We start from the raw sequence: 21135 nt of genomic DNA, 5'->3' as shown, positions 1-21135 counted from the left end.
CTGAAATTTTGCACACATATGTAAATCACGTGATAATGCAATATTAGGGTATCATAGAGCTGATTTGATGATGGAGCATCTGATCATTGTCCAAACGAGTAAGGGTATTTTAGAAACTTCTCGGAGAGCAGTAGATGACTGTTGAAAGAAAGGTACAGTCGGCGACAAAAGCTTGTGCCAAAAATGATTTTTTTGCAAAAAAACTTTATTTTAACTGTTCTCCGTTCTTCGTTACCACCTAGGGTTTTTACCAAATTGTTGGGGTCCAAGGTCCAGATCGGAGATACAGATACTTAAGCCAATCGACAGGGATCATGTGTAAATCCATTTGAAATCAATGCAAATTATACCTGTTTGTCTTCTTTTTCCTACAAAATATGAATGCTATGTGGTAGACCTAAATACCGCTGTGTTTATTTAGTTTGGACATTTCAATTTGTAAATAGTAACGTTTTATTTCGACACGCTTATAGCCAGATGTTTTATAAATAAACAGGCGTCAAACAAATGAGGGCCAAATACGGTAAATTGTATTGTGGTCAGGACTTATTTGTTTAGCAATTATTTTTATATTTTTACATGATTTGTGGATTTGTGGAAAACATATTGTGTTGATGTGGTGACGTTTTGAGCTCGGTTGTTAAGCGAGTACAATATGATATGTCTATTTTTTCTAACGATCGAAATATGTAATACTACGTTAAACTTAACCGAATATAATTATCACGGCAAATATAGTAGCTTCTTCTCAGAAATGCAGCAATCTAAAAGCGATATATCGTCACTACTTTTAAATAATCTCGTATCTCACGTTGTTCCTCAAAGTTAAAACGCAGTAAGTCTATATGCATTCCATACATACTTACTACAATTTTCTTTTCATTGACAGACGAAAATACAAGTTTTTTTAAAAGTAGTGATGATATTTAAAATACCGCGTAAGTACAGAGTTCTGTTGTTACCATCTTGTCATCTTGTGTTTTTCAGAAAGTATCTCATGATTGCATTGTTGATTAAAGTCTATTTCAATTTTGTATCGACATTTTGTTTCTGAAAAGTACGTACACGAAGATGATGAGACAGCAAAAGCTGAATTTGCTACACGCAGTAAAAGTGTTTCCAAATTGAACCAGAGTCTACGCATCATTACTTTCTGAAGTAAACAAAAAATATGCTTACGTGTTTTCCCGTAAGATGTGCAAACTTCGTATATACCGGCTAACAACTCTCGTTATTTCTCGGCGCTTTTAAAGAGTTCAGAAGTCTTTCATGTAAACGTGAATATTTTCTTAACGCAAGTGATACCTAGCGGAAAGTGTATTTGCCTTGACAAAGTTAAACGAGCGTCCGCCATGACACGAGGCATCTAAGAAATGCCAAGCGAGGCAAGGCACTATCGACGTTGCCCTTAAATATTCATACACGACTGCCGAGGCCGCTCCATCAATATTAATAACCTATCGACGGTGATAGAAATGTGCTTCACTAATAAATTGCCCGCGTAACGGTTATATAATTTTATTTTAATCATGTTCTCTTTAACTAATGAACATGAGAGACATATATTTGTGAATCACATTTCAGTTTCAGTACTAAGGGGCTCACAAACAAAATTAATTTTGTATGAAACTAAAAACCTATGTAACAAAGATATGCACCGGGTACTAATTTTCATAAGTTACTTATCATGCTTATAAAAAAAACGTGTTGAATGTATTGTCACCATTGTCGGTATAAAATGAAGAAATTTACAATTCGAAAGCAAAGTTTCGATAAAATGTCAAACCACTAAAAGCGAAAAGTGATGGTCTAATCGTGCTTATCAAAGTACCAATCGATACCACCTTGCGTTGAATACTCTTACTCTTCCATATACAATTTTATTTATTGGTCGATTATATACGGATAACTTAATACTGATGCAACGACTAACTGTATTTGTAAGTGCAGGTTGTATTTAAAAGGTTAGAGAAGGTCAACATGAATATTCACACAATCTGATATCTCATTTCTTTTCATAGATGGTATCGTGTCGATGCATGTGAACAAGATTATGCTATTAAAGATAATTAAGTACATTCACATTAATGACGTTTGACGATAAGCAAGTCTCGTATAGCCATGATATGAATCAACTTAACTGGATGATTTGCTTCCTCACTAAAGTAAATGTACTTACATTTGTAGCTAGCCTTCCTCAAACGGTAATAAAAACTTTGACCTTTAATTAAACAGCGTGGCGTGATTTATGGTGGCACTGATATTTATTTATAAGAGAGAATTTCCATAAATGCTGGTGTCGGTTTCGTTCACGTGCCTATGCGCCTTAACACGTTATTTGAGTTGTTTTACACGAGTCCAACGATTACGAACCAGGAGCTGTATTCGATCTTGCAAATAGATTATTGTAGAAAAAAAAATTCCTATTCATTATTGTTAGATTGAAACATTGATGATTTCCGAACTTTGTAGGTGGTGGTGGTGGTGGTGTGGTAGCTGGACGAGCTACTCAGGAGGGCGGCGGTGGCGACCGAGCTTACGGTGCAACGCATAAAACTCCTGGGGCTACGAGTCGCCCTGCCAAAGACCGAGGCCATGGTCCTCGGACGGACGAGAGGGTGGGGACAGTTGCCGGAGGGCACTTCAGTCAGGGTGGGAGGTGAGTCTGTCCAGGTCAGAGCCCACATTAAGTACCTGGGCCTTGTCCTGGATAGGAAGTGGACCTTCGAGGAGCATTTTGCTAGGCTGACTCCCCGTCTTGTAGGTGCTGCTTCGGCCTTGGGTCGCCTACTGCCTAATCTGGGGGGGCCGAATGCTCCATGTAGGCGGTTATACGCAGGAGTCGTCCGGAGTATGGCGCTCTATGGTGCACCGATTTGGTCTGGACACCTGACAAGACGCGCAAAGGTATTACTCCGGCGGCCCCAGAAGTTCGTAGCTCAGCGGATGGTGAGGGCCTACCGTACTACCTCTTACGCAGCGGTATGCCTCCTCGCCAGCACTCCACCCTGGGAGTTGGAGGCAGAGGTACTAGCGGAGAGATACCGACTGAGGGCAGAAGCCAGAGGGCGTGACGAGCTCCCGGACGCGGAGGAGGCCGAAAGAACGTCAAGAGCAGCCGCGGAGCGCCTGCGTCAGAGGTGGAGGGTTACCTTGGAGGATAGCCACTATGGAACCCGAACTATAGAGGCTATTCTCTAGGGTTTGCAAAAACCGGTTAACTTTAAAAACCGGTTAATAACCGAACCTATACCTTCAAAACCGGTTAACCGGTTTTTAACCGGTTTTGCGGATTTTTAGTAAATTACCGTACTACGCAATAATATTACCATTACCTTCAAGAATTCTGTTGTTTATGATATCGTAGCAGGTATTACTTGCACGATGAAGATCATTTTTATCCAGTTTTTTGAAAATTTGTAAAATTTAATGCAGAAGTTGCCATAAAGGACTTGAGTGCCTATAGCGTATATGACGCTTAAAACTGTCGTTACTGTTTACTGTGATAATCACTTTACGAATTAAATATTTGTCAGTTGTGCGTTTTCTATAACCATGTCGCGGAGGTCTACAGCTCCCAGAGACACCAGTAATACAAGGAATTAACGTAAGAAAACCAAATTCTACATTTTCCCTTTATTTTAACAATATAATTTGAAATATACAGTAGAGTCCGGTTATAACGACGCCCAAGGGACCGCTGATATTACGTCGTACAAAAAAAATCATTTCGGTTTAAAGATTTATCATTTTTTAGTATGCGTGTTGCGTGCTTGCTCATCACCGGCAAATTACTGTCGTATTTCGTAATAATAAATAGCCGCATTCCTTGAACCTCGATTTACGTAATTAATATGACAATCTATTTTTTTATTAAGTAAAACTAGTTTATACGCAATCGAAAAATAAAAAGTGGGTTCTATTTAGCTCATAAGATTAGACTGGAAGCGAACAAATTGTTAAAATTATTAAAACCAATGCTCCAAAAAGTCACATGGCCACAATCTCATCTTAAAACTTGTAGGCAAGACAGGGGGCCGTGATATGGGCGGAAATAGCTTTGTTTCCTCAATTTACTAGTAAAAACGTTGTCGCTCGTCGTTGTAACCGGACTTGACGGACGGATTTTCCGTAAAATTACGTCGTAAAACGCGGTTGGTCGTTAAAACCGGAGTCGTAATAAACGGATGTACTTTCATAATATCACATATGTATGAAAACTAAACAAATACCTGTGCTTGCGTTATTCGGTTATTGTAAGCGGTCGGACGTTAGGTATATGCGGAGTCGTAATACTAACCGGACTCTACTGTATAAAATGTATATTTGAGTGGACTCGGGATTATTGTTTAATCTTTTAATTTAGTTAGATTATAAAGTCATGATTACACTATGACTTCTTTAAGAAATTCAGTGCAGGTGCGTAATGTTGTCAATGAAAAGTAATAAATAAATCTTTATTGTTACAAAACATTGAAGAATTACGTACTTTTGACCCTTTTTTATGCCTAATTTGGTCATTTTGGGAAATAAATATAGTTTCGGTTATTAACCGGTTAGAGACTTTGAAAACCGGTTTTTAACCGAGGCCAAAAAGTCTCGGTTAACCGGTTTTTCGGTTAACCGGTTAACCGGTTTGCATACCCTACTATTCTCCCAGTAATGGACAGGTGGGTTGATCGGAGGAAGGGCGCCCTGACTTATCGGGTCACGCAGATAGTGTCCGGACACGGGTGTTTCGGACACTATCTGCATAAAATACAGAGAGAACCGCGGCCTCAGTGCCACGAGTGCGGTGTGGCGGACGACACGGCCCAACACACTCTGGAAGAGTGCACTCGTTGGGCCGTGGAAAGAGCTACCCTCAGGGCAGAGACGGGAGCGGCGGACCTCTCGCTACGCGGCGTAGTAGAGACTATGCTGGGTAGCGAGAGAAAATGGAAGGCGGTGGCCTCCTTCTGCGAAGCAGTCATGTCGCGGAAGGAGGAAGCAGAGAGAGAGCGAGAGGCAGCTGTTGACGCTCCTCCGCTACGACGAAAGCGGCAGGGTCGAAGGCGGAGAGCGTACGCTCGCCTCGAGCCCTAGAGGGGCCATGCCCCATATGTGATGCCGGGAAGGGGGATCAAGCGTTTCCGATCCTCCTTTACGATGCGGGTGCCCTGGTCAGGGCTACCGGAGAGCGCAGTGGTGAAGTGAAACGTTCCGAACCCAGTGCGCTCTCACAACGGAAAGAGGGTGAAATGCCGGAGTGGGTTTAGTGGGTAGGGCCGTTTCTCCCCTTCTCGTCAGGAGAAGGGAAAGCAACGGCGAGTCCCACACAGCGTGCGCAACAGCATTCCCACTCCGTGAAAAAAAAAAAAAAAAAAAAAGGTTGTATTTAAAAGGTTAGAGAAGGTCAACATGAATATTCACACAATCTGATATCTCATTTCTTTTCATAGATGGTATCGTGTCGATGCATGTGAACAAGATTATGCTATTAAAGATAATTAAGTACATTCACATTAATGACGTTTGACGATAAGCAAGTCTCGTATAGCCATGATATGAATCAACTTAACTGGATGATTTGCTTCCTCACTAAAGTAAATGTACTTACATTTGTAGCTAGCCTTCCTCAAACGGTAATAAAAACTTTGACCTTTAATTAAACAGCGTGGCGTGATTTATGGTGGCACTGATATTTATTTATAAGAGAGAATTTCCATAAATGCTGGTGTCGGTTTCGTTCACGTGCCTATGCGCCTTAACACGTTATTTGAGTTGTTTTACACGAGTCCAACGATTACGAACCAGGAGCTGTATTCGATCTTGCAAATAGATTATTGTAGAAAAAAAAATTCCTATTCATTATTGTTAGATTGAAACATTGATGATTTCCGAACTTTGTAGGTGGTGCCGTGCTACGAATTAAAAGTGCGGTCTGAAAAAAAAACATGTAGACACGTGACACGGGTCTAGGGATCCTCGTTAATAAAAACTCTTGATGGATCTTGGAGCACAGTCATACTAGAGTACTACTAGTAGCACAGAATATATAATAGTACAAGTACAGAAGGCTCACTCCTTTGATGTTCACAAAACGCCGCCATTCTAAATTCTTACCTACATTAACAAACGAACCGCACGCGTGCAGACGACATTGAATTCTATTGCGCCGCGCGAAGGTCGTCGCCGCTGAATGGGCCGCGAACTCGCGGCCGCCGGCATGTACTTGTAGCGCGGCGAAAGGATCGCGGAGTGAGCCGCCCCTGCTAGTAGTCAGTGTTACCGTGATCGACTCGGCAGCTGTGAGAACACTCGGCCTGAAACTGGCTTAACCATAGCCTCAAACCATAATGACGTTAGCAGCTAGGAACATGATCGATAATGTTCGTCATTATGGGCAAACTTGGCACGAGAACTCGTCTCCGCGCGCTCTTGCTCAACTATTGCCATGGTGACGTCACTCAAGCTTGGTATTAAAAAGCTATTTGTATTATGGCCTGTCAAGTAACCGACTAGCTAATGCTATTGGCTCGTGCTTGTTAAACTGTAATTATGTTATGCCAGTGAATAAACTCAGTCGTAGTTATATACGTGGCCTGTTTCGCCACAGTGACATTGACACTGACAGTTTTGTGAACACTTTTTGGTCAATAAGTAAGATTGGTACTCAGCGTCGATAATTATGTACTTGTTGGACAAGCAATGTATGGCAAAATGTCAATGTTGGGGTCATTTGTCACCGCACTAACTAAGTAATGGCTGCATACTATAAGAAGAAGTAACAAAACACGACAATAAGAGAAGTTTATAGTTACGTTAGATGCCTACCCGTGCATTTTACTTTAACCTTTAGTCTCCCAGATACCCTTAAATTACTTTTTAAGAAAACACGTTCCAAATTTTCTTGAAAAGTTATGCTTTGTGGGATGGGTAGGTTAGAAGCTATTCCGATCGATCGATTTTAAAATGTCAATCTACAATCCATATAGTCCCCTTACACGTGTACAGTGTAATAATGGTTAATCGTACGCGCGTAAATCACGCTATACGACTAAATAACTAATGGTGCGGAAGTCACAGCTTATTTAACTTTTTAACCTTAATATTATTTCCAGTAAACAATAAAAATATGATCTTTTTTGTTTCAGGTAATAAATCCCGATTGAAATTGCAGTGAAGTAAAGCTGACACGTTACGTTTAACAACTACGTATCTGTTCTAAATGACAGACAGAGATGCCAGTAATAGACATGACGAATGATTGATACCTGTAATTATCACATAGAGATAATTATGTTGCGTGTCCTTTAGACCTTGGTCTTGGTACCTATCGCTTAGGTGTCTTGCACGCAACTTAGTGCTTAGTTACTATGTCCGACGGGTCTCGGAGCGCGGAATCATTTCATTATAGTAAGAGTGCTTCACGTTATTAATTGAGGTTTTTAGTTACCTACAGAGACAAGTTTAACAGAGACAAGTAATCTCAGTCAAAAGCTCGCTCTAATCAGTTAAATATGTATGTCATAATTATAAAACTGCGGCGTGATTAGAATAGACGGAGAAGTTTTAATTAGCGTCGTAATCACAGCCCGTATAAAAGGCCATATGACATTATATAATCCTCAGATTTTACACTTTCCGTCATATGCTTAATAGTCTATTATTTACTGTTAGAGTAAAAACACCAGGATACCACTATTAATTATACAGTTTATTAAACGGAATCTCAAAATACAAGTTCAATGACAAGCTATCTTCAAGTGACGCTCTGAGTCCGTCTGCCGCCATTTTTGAAAGCGATGCTAGTGAAGGGGACGTTCGACTAGTGATGTCCTTATACTCGACCATTCTGACCTTGACCTTTCGTCCCGAAGGTCTCTGCTATCCATGCTGCTACTGATGACTGCCGCAGTCAACACAGCCGAAGCAGGCTGCGCCTCCAACTGATGTCGGTAGACTTCATCTGTTCATTTGTTCTTTTCTTTTCTGCGGAGTGAACAAGAACTTTGTATACTCCAGCTATACACTCAGGCCCTGGTCCTTTGAAGTGATTAACTCGAGTACCGTTGGAAACGGCCGGTGTAGTTTAAGGCTAACTTACACCAAGATATGTAATTTGTCTCATTTTATAGTCGAATCAGAGTATGACATAACTAACTCAAGATTGCATGACCAGACTAGCCTAGTACAAGTAAGTCAGATCATTTTTTTTTAACAATTCCACGGCCAGTAAGGCTTTAAAACTATTAAGGTGCCAATGGTACGAAAACTACATGTTTTACCGCCATGATCGATACTATATATTAGTCAAATTAATTATGTAAAATATATGACATATAGCGGCGGGCAGGTAATTACCGGTGTACAAAGCACCACCCAATATTTGCTTGTAAATATCTTTACCCATCAATACATTTCATTTCAGGCAAGTATTATGTTCTAAGTAAGACCTTACGTGAGCGGTGCATTCCAAACTAACCGCTAAATATAACAATGATGATTGGCGTTGTTAAAATAGCAAATACATGGAACAAACTCACAGTTGGCTCCGTCACTGTAGGCTGTGAAGCTCCCCGCACGCGCAACAACGCGTACATCAAACTCGTGAGAGGTGAACATGACACACTCCATGTGTGAGCATAGCCGCCTTCTAACACAGCAAGCAGCAAGAAAGCTCTTATTAAAAAGCTCTGTAACATACATGGGAAATACTAAGTTCCTTAATGTAACGAGAACGTGATAATTTTTTCTTGGAACTAAGCCAGTAGGTGATAGAATCAGTACAACACAACTGTCGTTCAAGTAACATGATAAGGTTACGAGAAATTAATGTACAATTGGCATAGTCGATGCTCTCAAATACAGATCCGGCTTACATAGCCGTAAAATAATTTAGTAATAAACAATGACAATGAAGATATTAGAAAATATTGTCATGTAATCTTTTTTTATGAAAATATATTAAGCAGAATACATGGCTGCTCCTTGGCAGGACCTTTAACAACTGCTAATTATTTATCTATCAACATGATAAAATTAATAAAAGGTAATAATCAAATGTGTACTAGCCACCAATTTTGCTATAAGACAACAAACATTACCATATCAAAGCTTCATACGCAAGCCACGGTGATACGGCTGCTTTCGAGGCTGGCGGCGCAACGACCGCAGACGTTGGCCCTTCATGACAAGGTTGTCGCGCAGCCTGTAGCATGCACTCTATTGGAAACCGTAATTCCACCAGCAACCTCTGGAAAGTATTAGTGCAAGCAACCCTTTCAAGGTAACCTTGAGATCACAACTCTTTAAGGTCATAAAACATGCTTTTGACAAACAAGGTCTCAAGCTAACCTCTTAAGGATATACCTCTTAAGGACTATATAACACATGACGGCATCTCTGAAGACCTTCATCACAAATAACAGAAGCAGAACAATCCTCTTAAGGATAGACTATATAGCACATGATGGCGTCTGTAAGACCTACATCACAAATAACAGAAGCAGACCAATCCTCTTAAGGATAGTCTATATAACACATGATGGCGTCTGTAAGACCTACATCACAGATAACAGAACAGAACTAGCCTCGTAAGGGTAGTCTATATAACATATGATGGCGTCTGTGAAGACCTACATCACAAATAACAGAAACAGAACAATCCTCTTAAGGAAAGTCTATGTAACACATGATGGCATCTCTGAAGACCTTCATCACAAATAACAGAAGCAGAACAATCCTCTTAAGGATAGACTACATAGCACATGATGGCGTCTGTAAGACCTACATCACAAATAATAGAAATAGACCAATCCTCTTAAGGATAGTCTATATAACACATGATGGCGTCTGTAAAGACCTACATCACAAATAACAAAAACAGACCAATCCTCTTAAGGATAGTCTATATAACACATGATGGCGTCTGTAAAGACCTACATCACAAATAACAAAAACAGACCAATCCTCTTAAGGATAGTCTATATAACACATGATGGCGTCTGTAAAGACCTACATCACAAATAATAGAAATAGACCAATCCTCTTAAGGATAGTCTATATAACACATGATGGCGTCTGTAAAGACCTTCACCACAAATAACAAAAACAGACCAATCCTCTTAAGGATAGTCTATATAACACATGATGGAGTCTGTAAAGACCTACATCACAAATAACAAAAACAGACCAATCCTCTTAAGGATAGTCTATATAACACATGATGGCGTCTGTAAAGACCTACACCACAAATACCAGAACAGAACTAACCTCGCAAGGATAGTCTATATAACACATGATGGTCCGTCTCCAAAGACCTGCATCACAAATACCAGAAACAGAACTAACCTCGCAAGGATAGTCTATATAACACATGATGGCCCGTCTCCAAAGACCTGCACCACAAATACCAGAACAGAACTAACCTCGCAAGGATAGTCTATATAACACATGATGGCCCGTCTCCAAAGACCTGCACCACAAATACCAGAACAGAACTAACCTCGCAAGGATAGTCTATATAACACATGATGGCGTCTGTAAAGACCTACACCACAAATACCAGAACAGAACTAACCTCGCAAGGATAGTCTATATAACACATGATGGCCCGTCTCCAAAGACCTGCACCACAAATACCAGAACAGAACTAACCTCGCAAGGATAGTCTATATAACACATGATGGTCCGTCTCCAAAGACCTGCATCACAAATACCAGAAACAGAACTAACCTCGCAAGGATAGTCTATATAACACATGATGGCCCGTCTCCAAAGACCTGCATCACAAATACCAGAAACAGAACTAACCTCGCAAGGATAGTCTATATAACACATGATGGCCCGTCTCCAAAGACCTGCATCACAATAATAGGTCTTATGCACATGGTCCGCCTCCTAAGGCCAACATTGCATAAACAGAACTACTTAAGAAACAATAATCAAAGTAACAAATGTATAGCAGACATTAAAGTAATCATTATAATTATGATTCACACTTTAAGTGACGGAAATCACTTCATTTTTACTTGTGGATATCACATTAGTTACACTACCGTGGATACCACAAGATTCAGGTACAATGTGCTTATCAGGAAACCCTGTGAACAGAATATATTATTAACATCATGTATAGGCAACACAACTCGGTTCTTAATCCGGCGTGTATATATGCAATGGCAACTCGGTTCCTAATTTGAGAGTAATAGCAGAAAACACCACTCGGTTCTTAATCCGGCGTGCATATATGTAATGACAACTCAGTTCTTAATCTGAGACTAATAAGACAAAACACAACTCGGTTCTTAATCCGGCGTGCATATATGTAATGACAACTCAGTTCTTAATCTGAGAGTAATAAGACAAAACACAACTCGGTTCTTAATCCGGCGTGCATATATGTAATGACAACTCAGTTCTTAATCTGAGAGTAATAAGACAAAACACAACTCGGTTCTTAATCCGGCGTGCATATATGTAATGACAACTCAGTTCTTAATCTGAGAGTAATAAGACAAAACACAACTCGGTTCTTAATCCGGCGTGCATATATGTAATGACAACTCAGTTCTTAATCTGAGAGTAATAAGACAAAACACAACTCGGTTCTTAATCCGGCGTGCAACTTGTCTTATTTTTCCCGTGCCCCTAAATAAGGTTTACTATATATACCATTACACGCTTACTATATATACCATTATTGAAATACATTCCAGTCAAGCAAGAATAATCATATGGCACTTGGCTTGACTTATCGAGGTTTCACTACATTCAAATAATGTAATATTATATATTTCAAGGAACAGAACATATTAAAAGTAGACAATACTTGTCAACTTCAAACGGTAACCTGTTTGTCATGCTTCGGTTTAGAAACATTCCTTCGCAGTGAAGGGTTAAAATTATTAGAAGCTCCAATTAAGTTATTTACCTCAGATTATTGCACATCTGTTAAAAACTTAACTGATTGGCATGTTTCAAGCCCAATTCCAAATCAAACTGATTTGTTGTAACAGACAAGTATAGCATGTAGACCGTTAAAGTCCATCAGGTCTATAAATATCAAAATCTCTTACCATTAGCTATGACAAATTTTACCAGTGTCATAAATAGTTCAATAGATATCCAGTTTGGTGTTTCCAGCTTTTAGCAAGATTTAACCTCAGGAACTTCTGGAATCATGCCTTATCAATGCAAGTATTTTCAACTTATGGTCAATATTCACCAGGTTACCGGCAGGCAACTACTGTAATCAATAAATTAATCTGGAAAGGAATGTAATTAAGGAACAAATTATATCACTGATAATGCATTAAATGGACACTGGACTATGTCATGATAATAAATGTTCCAAGTGTCTGTCTAGGGAATATATTTGTCTTTGGTTCAATTTAGAACATGATTACATTTCTTGTCAAAAATGTTTGCAATGCTAAACCAACATTATTATACACAAAACAGCATCAACAATACACTATACTTCAGTGCTATGCCCTTAATTTTGACACACATTATGGTTTTAACAAGATGCATAATTAACCTCATCAAAATATTATGTTAATATTATTATTATTTTCTCAACATTTTTGATAAATTTGTGCCATGTAATATAGCAACATGTTTCCTCATTTAGAAAAATGCAAGATCATACAGAGTTTATATGCATAAGAATGTCACTAAGACAGATTTCAAAATACAGTCCCCGGAGAAGTGTTAGTGAACTTATAGTCAACAGTTGTCAAAGTTTCTTATGCTTATTTACTCATCCCTTTATACCAACCTGTAGTGAATTTAAAATGTATTTACTGTCAGTATACTTACATAAGCCAGATGCAATGGTACAATATTATTGAGTAGGATAAATACCTTATTCCATGTCATTCCGGACAAACTTATATTTAATATGACAAATAGGGCAAGATAATGATCATCTCTCTTTGTAGATCATAAAACTCATAAAGTCACCTGTTATAAGGAATCATTTAGGTGTAATTTAGATCTAAGTACTTGTATCTTATACTCTGTTTCACTGTGACACCGTGACAATTGTCAATATATCCCAAGTACAATATGTATTATGAATCTGAAACTCATCTGGAAGCACAAAAACACAACACACAAGTGAGCCAATGATTATTCATTACTGCGGCCCCTCTACACATATTATACTAATAATATTCTTTGCCCGGAGCATTTTTGTGAATGACAACTTGGATGTGGTTCATATCTCACAGTCCATGGGTTACTGTGATACTTATTGTGATACACTTTGGGAGCAAGTATTAGTACTTCTTCAACATGTACATAATTTGATCTGAAAGAAAGAAACAACACACTATTGGCTAATAGTGGATGTTGATCACTTCAGCCCCAGAACACTGTGTTTGGATCACTTTTACTTCCGATTTCACACTCATTATGATCAATTATTACTCCAAAGTGTGAATATCTCGTAAACTGCAATGAATAAGCTGAAAGAAAACACAAGACACGCCAGCACACTAGGCATGTTCTATCTCTTTGTTGGCACAATTACGGACAGGTATTTGATCAAAGCCTTTGCCTTAGACTTTTAACTGTAGTATATGGTGCTAGTGTCTTTACTCGTCGAATCAGATCGACTGGTGTTAATTAAATACTGTTGGATGACAATGAATGGTTACGAGCGCGGCGCGAGAATGATGACATTGTCAATTTCGGACAAATTTCATAGTACGGGCGTATATGGGTAACTTAATATCGCGCTTCTGAAACTGTTAGAGTAAAAACACCAGGATACCACTATTAATTATACAGTTTATTAAACGGAATCTCAAAATACAAGTTCAATGACAAGCTATCTTCAAGTGACGCTCTGAGTCCGTCTGCCGCCATTTTTGACAGCGATGCTAGTGAAGGGGACGTTCGACTAGTGATGTCCTTATATTACTCATCTCTGTTACTATTAATTACGTCACTACCTAATATTGGTCACTTAACTTGTAATTAATACATTTTGCTAATGCTTTCAATTAACACTAAGGTAAGTGGCAGCAAATCAAGTTTCCCTATTGAATATTTATTATTTGCAAGTATGTTTCATCACTGCGTGGGTTGTGTTGTGAGACGTAATGTATGCTTATGACGGTATGGGTGTAAATTCACGCTGATTACAAGCAATGAGACGACAGTTCCAACCACTTCGAGGATTCTGGCGAGGCGCTGCAGTACCAGTGTAAAATGCTCTCCGATTTCTCCATGCGTTATATGTTTTTTCCCCTCACTAGCCCGGAAACACGTGTTTGTCCTTTAATACTAGCGGGTAAAAACGCATTTTATCCACTAGTGGATAAAATAATTTGACATTGAATAGAGGCAAATTTTCTGCTTTAAAATTGATAAAAGTGGGTTAATCTAGTGATGAAGATGTTTTACCACCTGTGGAACTACTGGAAGCAGTGATAAACGCGTTTTTTTGCGTTGTAGTTTCCTCGCTATAGTGAGGGGAAAAGTTTTGTGTTACACACGAGTGCAAATGTATTTTACTTCTCGTGTATTGAAAAACTCGCAAGCTCAGGATTCTATTGTATGTAAGAATGTCCTATAATATTTATTATTTATTTATTCTCGAACCACTCGCTTCGCTCGTGGTTCAACTATAGAATCCTTCCGCATGCTCGTTTTTCAATTCCACACTCGGCGTTAAAATACAACTTTGCACTCTTGTATAACAAATAACTATTTTCATATCTCTTTGTTTTTCAGTAATTTGATGTCACTTCCTCCTTAGTAGTTTTTAGGTACCTAGGTACCTAAAAACTACTAAGGAGGAAGTGACATCCTTAGTAGTTTTTAGGTAGGCTAGGCTTATAAAAAAAAAACATTTGAAGAAGTATATTTTCACTGTATTTTAATTACACTATATTTTTAAATGAATAGGGTACTGTGCTATGCTCCCAAAAATGTCTACATAGTAGGTATGAAAAACATATATGTATATTTTTTAAATTAATACGTCTTTATTTACATCAACATATTTACATAATTATATTAGAAACTATAAGCATATCATATATCTATAATCATTTATCTTTCTGATCCATGTAAACATGAATTGATCTCCAATTCTCCATGAATCCCTCTATTTGTTTCGTAATTTAACCCTTAAATGCATGGTGATGTATATATGCATCATATATTTGATGACCTGTGGCTCAATATGTAGCTATCCAAAATCACATTTATAGCTTAATTATTATTCAGTATTTCTTTCCCATCACGGAACAATGGTGTTCCGGACCTTTGGGAGGCGTGCGCGGGGCCGAAGCCAATACGTAGAGGCCCTTTCGACACTTTAATGAAATGTAAGGGGTACACCGAGCGGATGTTGCCCTTGCCCGTATCATGGGACACACGCAGAGGCAACACCCGCCAGGGTGTAAGGACTATTTGAGAGTTAATGGAATCTAAAATGAACTGGTCTATTTTGATGAAAGTGATGGACTAATTAACTGGGCTATGGATAAAAAACCGGACGCCTGCCTAATAAAACGGTATCCAATTTTATTTCCGGCAGACGGTGACTCGTCCCCACAAGATGGGCCCTCACAAAAAGCGACATCCAAGATGGCTCAAGGGCAACACCGGTGTGAGAACTCAAGGGTGTCGAGAGGTGTACACCGCTTTCTTATTTATTATTATTATTTATTATTATTTAATAAATAAATTAAAGAATATTATGATATTTATGATTTACTATTTATTATTTAAGGATAAAGATGAAATGGCGGAAAAGTGTGAAAAAACAGGATGATGGCGATTTTTAGTATGTGATTTAGGCAGATTTATTCGGAGTTAGTAATTAGTTTATGTTTAAACATTTTATCATGGGGGTTTCACAAATAGTGTACCTTTCTAATAGTAGTAAAACTTTACAAATAAAACTTACCAATAATTATATATTTATATAAATAAGTTTTGGCCTATTTAACTTCTAACACTGATTTAGTATTAAAATCGGTATTAAATATTTTTTTTATTATTTTTCCCAGACTCAGAAAACCGTTATCTATCACATATATCAATATCTCGTTAAAAGAAAAATTCATGCATTTAAGGGTTAAATACCTGACTGGCCTTGAAGATGCGAAACAATTACGATTTCCATAAGACACTTCGTCACAACACAAGCCTCATATTCCCGTTGCTGATCGAGCGCAGGTGAGTTGCTCATATGAACTCTTGCATATTTGAGAGATAAATAAAGGATAAAGAGGGTGATAGTGATAAGGCAATTATTGTGATTGAACATTAATTTTCATAATACAAATTCGGCAACCGAACTATAAACGTCTAAACAATAGAGGCGTGTGCCGATATTTTTAAGCACCTTGCCCGCATCGATATTTTGATGACGAGTATACGTGGGCGTGGTGACGTTGCACTTGTATGTTACTTGTATGCTAGGTGTGCAACACTAAAAGCTAGGAAATAGTAAATAGTACGTATGTCAACTACAATTTTGGTTTTCCAGTATGTTCGACATTCCATTTTTGTGATTTTAATAACTACCCAGCTCGTGCCGGTGGCAATATGTATTGACATGAGTGTTAACACTGCTTACCCGAAGTAAACACATGGAAATACACAAAATATTTTAGGCGTCACAATTCCGAAGGCACCCCGTAGTGATTTTATTTAAATTTAAGTTCAGTGTGGTTTTTGTGTTTTTCATATGGAAATGTCAGAACTCATTAAATGGAGTGAATTGTAGGAGTTGTTTTTATTATTTTTACTTTGTCGCTATTTTTATTCAAAATACTGCACCAGTATATATGTTTTAAATTTTGTAGCCAAGATACATAATCACGGTACAAATATCTATGAGGGTGTAACTACGTTTAGATACTTTCGATTGACTATATTTTGAATTATTGATCAACAATAATTATTTTACTTATTTTACTGTTAAATTACTAGTTAAATAGCTTGACAAATAAAATCTGATATTTTTACAAACTTTGATATGTAACTTTTTGCAAACGACTGTACTATTAAATTTAACAACAATAATTCATCAAAGGGCTCCTAATTAAACAAATTAACTTACGTAGCGATAAACCAGATTGATTAATAAGTCGCCCGTCATTCCGCCATTAAACATGATTGAGTCAATCAAGGATCACGCGTGACGCCACTTTCCAAAATTGAGTTAATTCGCCGCGAGTCCTCGTAGATGAAAGATACAAGTTAATTAATTAACAGCAACCAAAGCTTGAGTGGTTCGGGGATCGCTTAAAGCTCGGCCACACATGCGCGTTTTGATAGTGTAGGCGGAGCGGTAGCGGAGCGTAGGCGGAGCGGTAGCGGAGCGTCAGCGGAGCGCACCGATAGCGGTGCGCCTGACGAACGCCGGCGTTGCGCCCAGCGGACGCCGACGGGAACTAACGAGCGCGGATTGCGAGCGGATTGCGCGCGGATTGCGAGCGGAACGCCGGCGTTCCGCCTGCGCACCGCTATCATGGCGCTCCGCTGACGCTCCGCTAACGCTCCGCTAACGCTACGCTATCAAAACGCTTTATGTGTGGCGGAGGCTAGAGTCTAAGTCTAAGCCTTAGACAATTACAGGGCACTTGGATGGTCCGCGTTGGTGAGAGGCGAGTCTGCGATTTCGTTTTTACTTCGACTAAGGACTTGTAATCTTATAGTATAGTATATAAAATATAGGTAGTTGGGGAATATTTACTTATTTTGTACATATGCTTCAAAACCTACATTGTTGATTGCTGATGTGTGTATTTTTATATGCAGATCGACCAGCAAAAGCGCATGGGCTACTTTATGGATGATCTTTATCAAATACATTTAATTTGCAACTCATTGTGCAATGTGCAGCAACGAGGCGCTTGTACGCAGAACATCCTTATTAGCGAGTAAAGTGCAATTACTAGTCATCACATCCACGCCACGCCGCGGTCCCGGGTTCGAATCCCGGTAAGGGCATTTATTTGTGTGACGAGCACAGATATTTGTTCCTGTCATGGATGTTTTCTACGTATATAAGTATTTATATATTATATATATCGTTTTTCTGAGTACCCACAAAACAAGCCTTCTTTGAGCTTACCGTGGGAGTGGGACTCAGTCAATCTGTGTAAGAATGTCCTATAATATCACATATCAGCCTATTATATTCTTAGCTGTATTAAATTATTGAATCGCCACCAGCACTGAGCGCTTAATAGCCAGTTGGCCTGAATTGAAAGAGATTTGATAGCTCGAAAGCAGGCTTATAACCGTCCATTAAAGTTATCTGTAATTGCCGTTGCTACCTGACCAGCCACGTTAAATGGGTCTTTTTTGCATAATAGCATCATATGATGCATGCACACTCATTATTCAGCTGCTTTCAAGTGCAAGGTTAGTTGTCCTGCTACAAACATTTACATAACATGATTTGCTATCTGTTGTTCGAATACTTTTAAATTTATGGAACCTGTTAGGCGTAGTTTCGTATTTAAAAATATTTTAAGCGGGTTACTCACGTATTAAGTCGATATAGCGTTCGACATGTTTCGGTTCAATTTCGAGAACCTTTCTCAAGAGTACGTCACCGTGGCGAGATCGACCCCCCCTGCGCCTGTCCTCAGCAGCCGCGCGCACCGAGCAAGCGCCCGCAGTATGCGTCGCGCTCTCGACATGTAAAGGCGGGGTGTCGCTACTCTTGAGAAAGGTTCTCGAAATTGAGCCGAAACATGTCGAACGCTATATCGACTTAATACGTGAGTAACCCGCTTAAAATATTTTTAAATGCGTAGTTTCGTCTTAGATTTACAGCAGTTGTATAGATTTGATTTTGTTTTCTGATAGATCGACCTCACATACGTATTAGTAGAGGGCAGAGGCACATCTAGGTAGATGTGAGCCTTGGTTGACACTTGATAATGAAAGAGCTGCTTTGATTCTAATGTTTCAACAATTATTTCTTCTCTGTTTCAGTCAAAACAAAATAATTCGCCCTAACCACGCGCACACGCACCCAGCGGTCGCGTCAGGTTACAGTGCAAACGCAATAATGTTTACTATGAAAACGTGATGTTTTCGCGTCGCCACCTCCGCGACGTAATATCCGCATTATTTGTATTGTACATTTTACTTTATAACATCATGTAGTATTGGTAATACAGGCCTACACAATCAGTGTGTAACTATTAAAACATGTCTATCTCTAATTGCAAGTATTACTTCCTGTAAGTTTTTGTAGTGCAACCACTGTGAACACGTGGTAACTTGTAATTCCTAGAATTTGTCATAATCTACATAGCAATTCAGGGGGCGACTACCGCATGACCTTAACGCGTCAACAGAACTTTTTATAGCGAAAGTATTTTATAGATTGCTCAGTAGAGAAAACAACAGTGTCAGTTTTTATCTTCAAAAACTATAGAAAGTTCCCCAGAGGGAAAAGTTGAGTCATGAAATGCTGTGAGAGATGAATTATTATTATTTTAGAATGTTTCAGAGTAGTTTTGGTTTCTGCTCCCAACCGCAGCCACTGTAATACTTTACACGTCCAATTTCGCTGTAATACGTTTAAAGAATCCATTTTAAAGGTACCTTGTTGTAGCTGGAGTTTGAATCGTTTCTCACGTAGCTTCTTTTACTTCGCTGGAAAACTTTTCTAACAAATATATCCCGTAGACGGAGGTCGTGAGCACGTAAGTTGCGGCAACCGATTTTCTTTTTCTCTTAGAAATAGCTCTTTTCGGACCATTGACACTTGCATTCGCTCCATACACGCTTGTTCACACTGAATAATCGAGGGCTCTTTACCTCGAACGGCTCGAACGTATTGGAAGAAGCAGAATTTTATTGCAATTCCGTTCTGCGATAGGGCTTTCCGAAGAGGGAATTCGCTGAATGAGATTTCGCACTTTCGTGTCAAAGCTTATTTTATCGCAGTACGATTTATGTTTAAAATATATTTGAAGCAACGAATGCACATATGCACATGTTTTATCTTAGAACGTCAACAGAAAACTTAACTATGGTCAATTCAAAATTGACCCTTAAGAATATAGCACAAATCTTCAACGTGGAAAGCAATAGACTGTATGGCATGGTGACCATGGTGTACATGTATATTGGTCCTTACTTGAAGCTATATAAATCTAAACTCAGTGACGGACGTGGGTATATATTGGGTTGGTAAGAAAGTAATGAGCGATCGATTGAATTCCACATAAAATTTTTGAGAGAGTTCTAGAATCTTCTATGGTCGAAAGTATATAAAGGGCGAGTCGCACAGTTTCTCGTCAGTCATTCACTAGCTGTCGCCGAGCTAATATAAGGAAGAAAATGGACGAATTAAAAGTGCATGTAAGGCATTGCTTACTATATGAATTTCAGTCTGGCCATTCAGCCGCCGAAGCAGTGCGTAATATATGTCAGCGTGTTGCTCCTGAAGTTGTGTCTGAGGCCACGGCGAAACGATGGTTCCAGCGGTTTCGTAGTGGCGACTTTTCATTATCAGATCAACCTAAGTCTGGTCGACCGGTGAAGATTGATGTAGCCAAATTAAAAACCTTAATTGAAGGAGATCCGAGGCTAACGAGTCGTACTCTTGCTACCGAGTTAGGCTGCTCTCATGTCACCATAGAAACACATTTACACGAGTTGGGAAAAAACTACAAATACAGTGTTTGGATACCGCACGAACTTGATAGAGATCAACTAAACCGCCGTGCCGATATCTGCATACAACTTCTGTCTTTTCGCCGCACATTCAACTGGTTGGACCATCTTATCACTGGAGATGAAAAATGGGTCTTATATATAAATCACACACGCAAACGTCAGTGGCTAGCTCCAAACGAAAAAGCAATAGAGGCACCAAAAACAGAGCCTCACCCGAAAAAAGTTATGCTGTCCGTTTGGTGGGATATTCATGGTATTATTCACTGGGAACTCCTACCAAGTGGAATGACTGTTACCGCATCAGTATACTGTAATCAGCTTGAAAATTTAAACCAAAAAATCTGTCAGAATCGTCCACAGCATGCTAAAGTTTTTTCTTACACGACAATGCTCGCCCACACATTGCGAAAGTGACTCGGCTAAAGCTATTGGAGCTAGGTTGGAAAGTGATACCTCATCCACCGTACTCTCCAT

The 21135-nt window shown here is 39.1% G+C and overlaps 1 protein-coding gene and 1 long non-coding RNA gene across 2 annotated transcripts in view; one reads left to right on the top strand and one right to left on the bottom strand.

The window, feature by feature from the left end:
* LOC125227302 (serine/threonine-protein kinase 26) overlaps nt 1–21135 on the top strand; it is a 162402-nt gene that overhangs the window by 13123 nt on the left and 128144 nt on the right. The gene's annotated exons all lie outside the window — the stretch shown is intronic.
* On the bottom strand, nt 8529–9490 carry LOC125227306. The gene is made up of 2 exons (XR_007177172.1): nt 9090–9490; nt 8529–8678 (listed from the first exon to the last, which is right to left on the bottom strand). It is a non-coding gene; the product is annotated as an uncharacterized LOC125227306 (long non-coding RNA).

This window comes from Leguminivora glycinivorella, chromosome 6 (assembly GCF_023078275.1).
Source record: "Leguminivora glycinivorella isolate SPB_JAAS2020 chromosome 6, LegGlyc_1.1, whole genome shotgun sequence".
In the NCBI taxonomy this organism is placed as follows: domain Eukaryota; kingdom Metazoa; phylum Arthropoda; class Insecta; order Lepidoptera; family Tortricidae; genus Leguminivora; species Leguminivora glycinivorella.
Note: the sequence above shows the minus strand (reverse complement) of the source record. Positions and strands in the feature narration are given on the sequence as shown.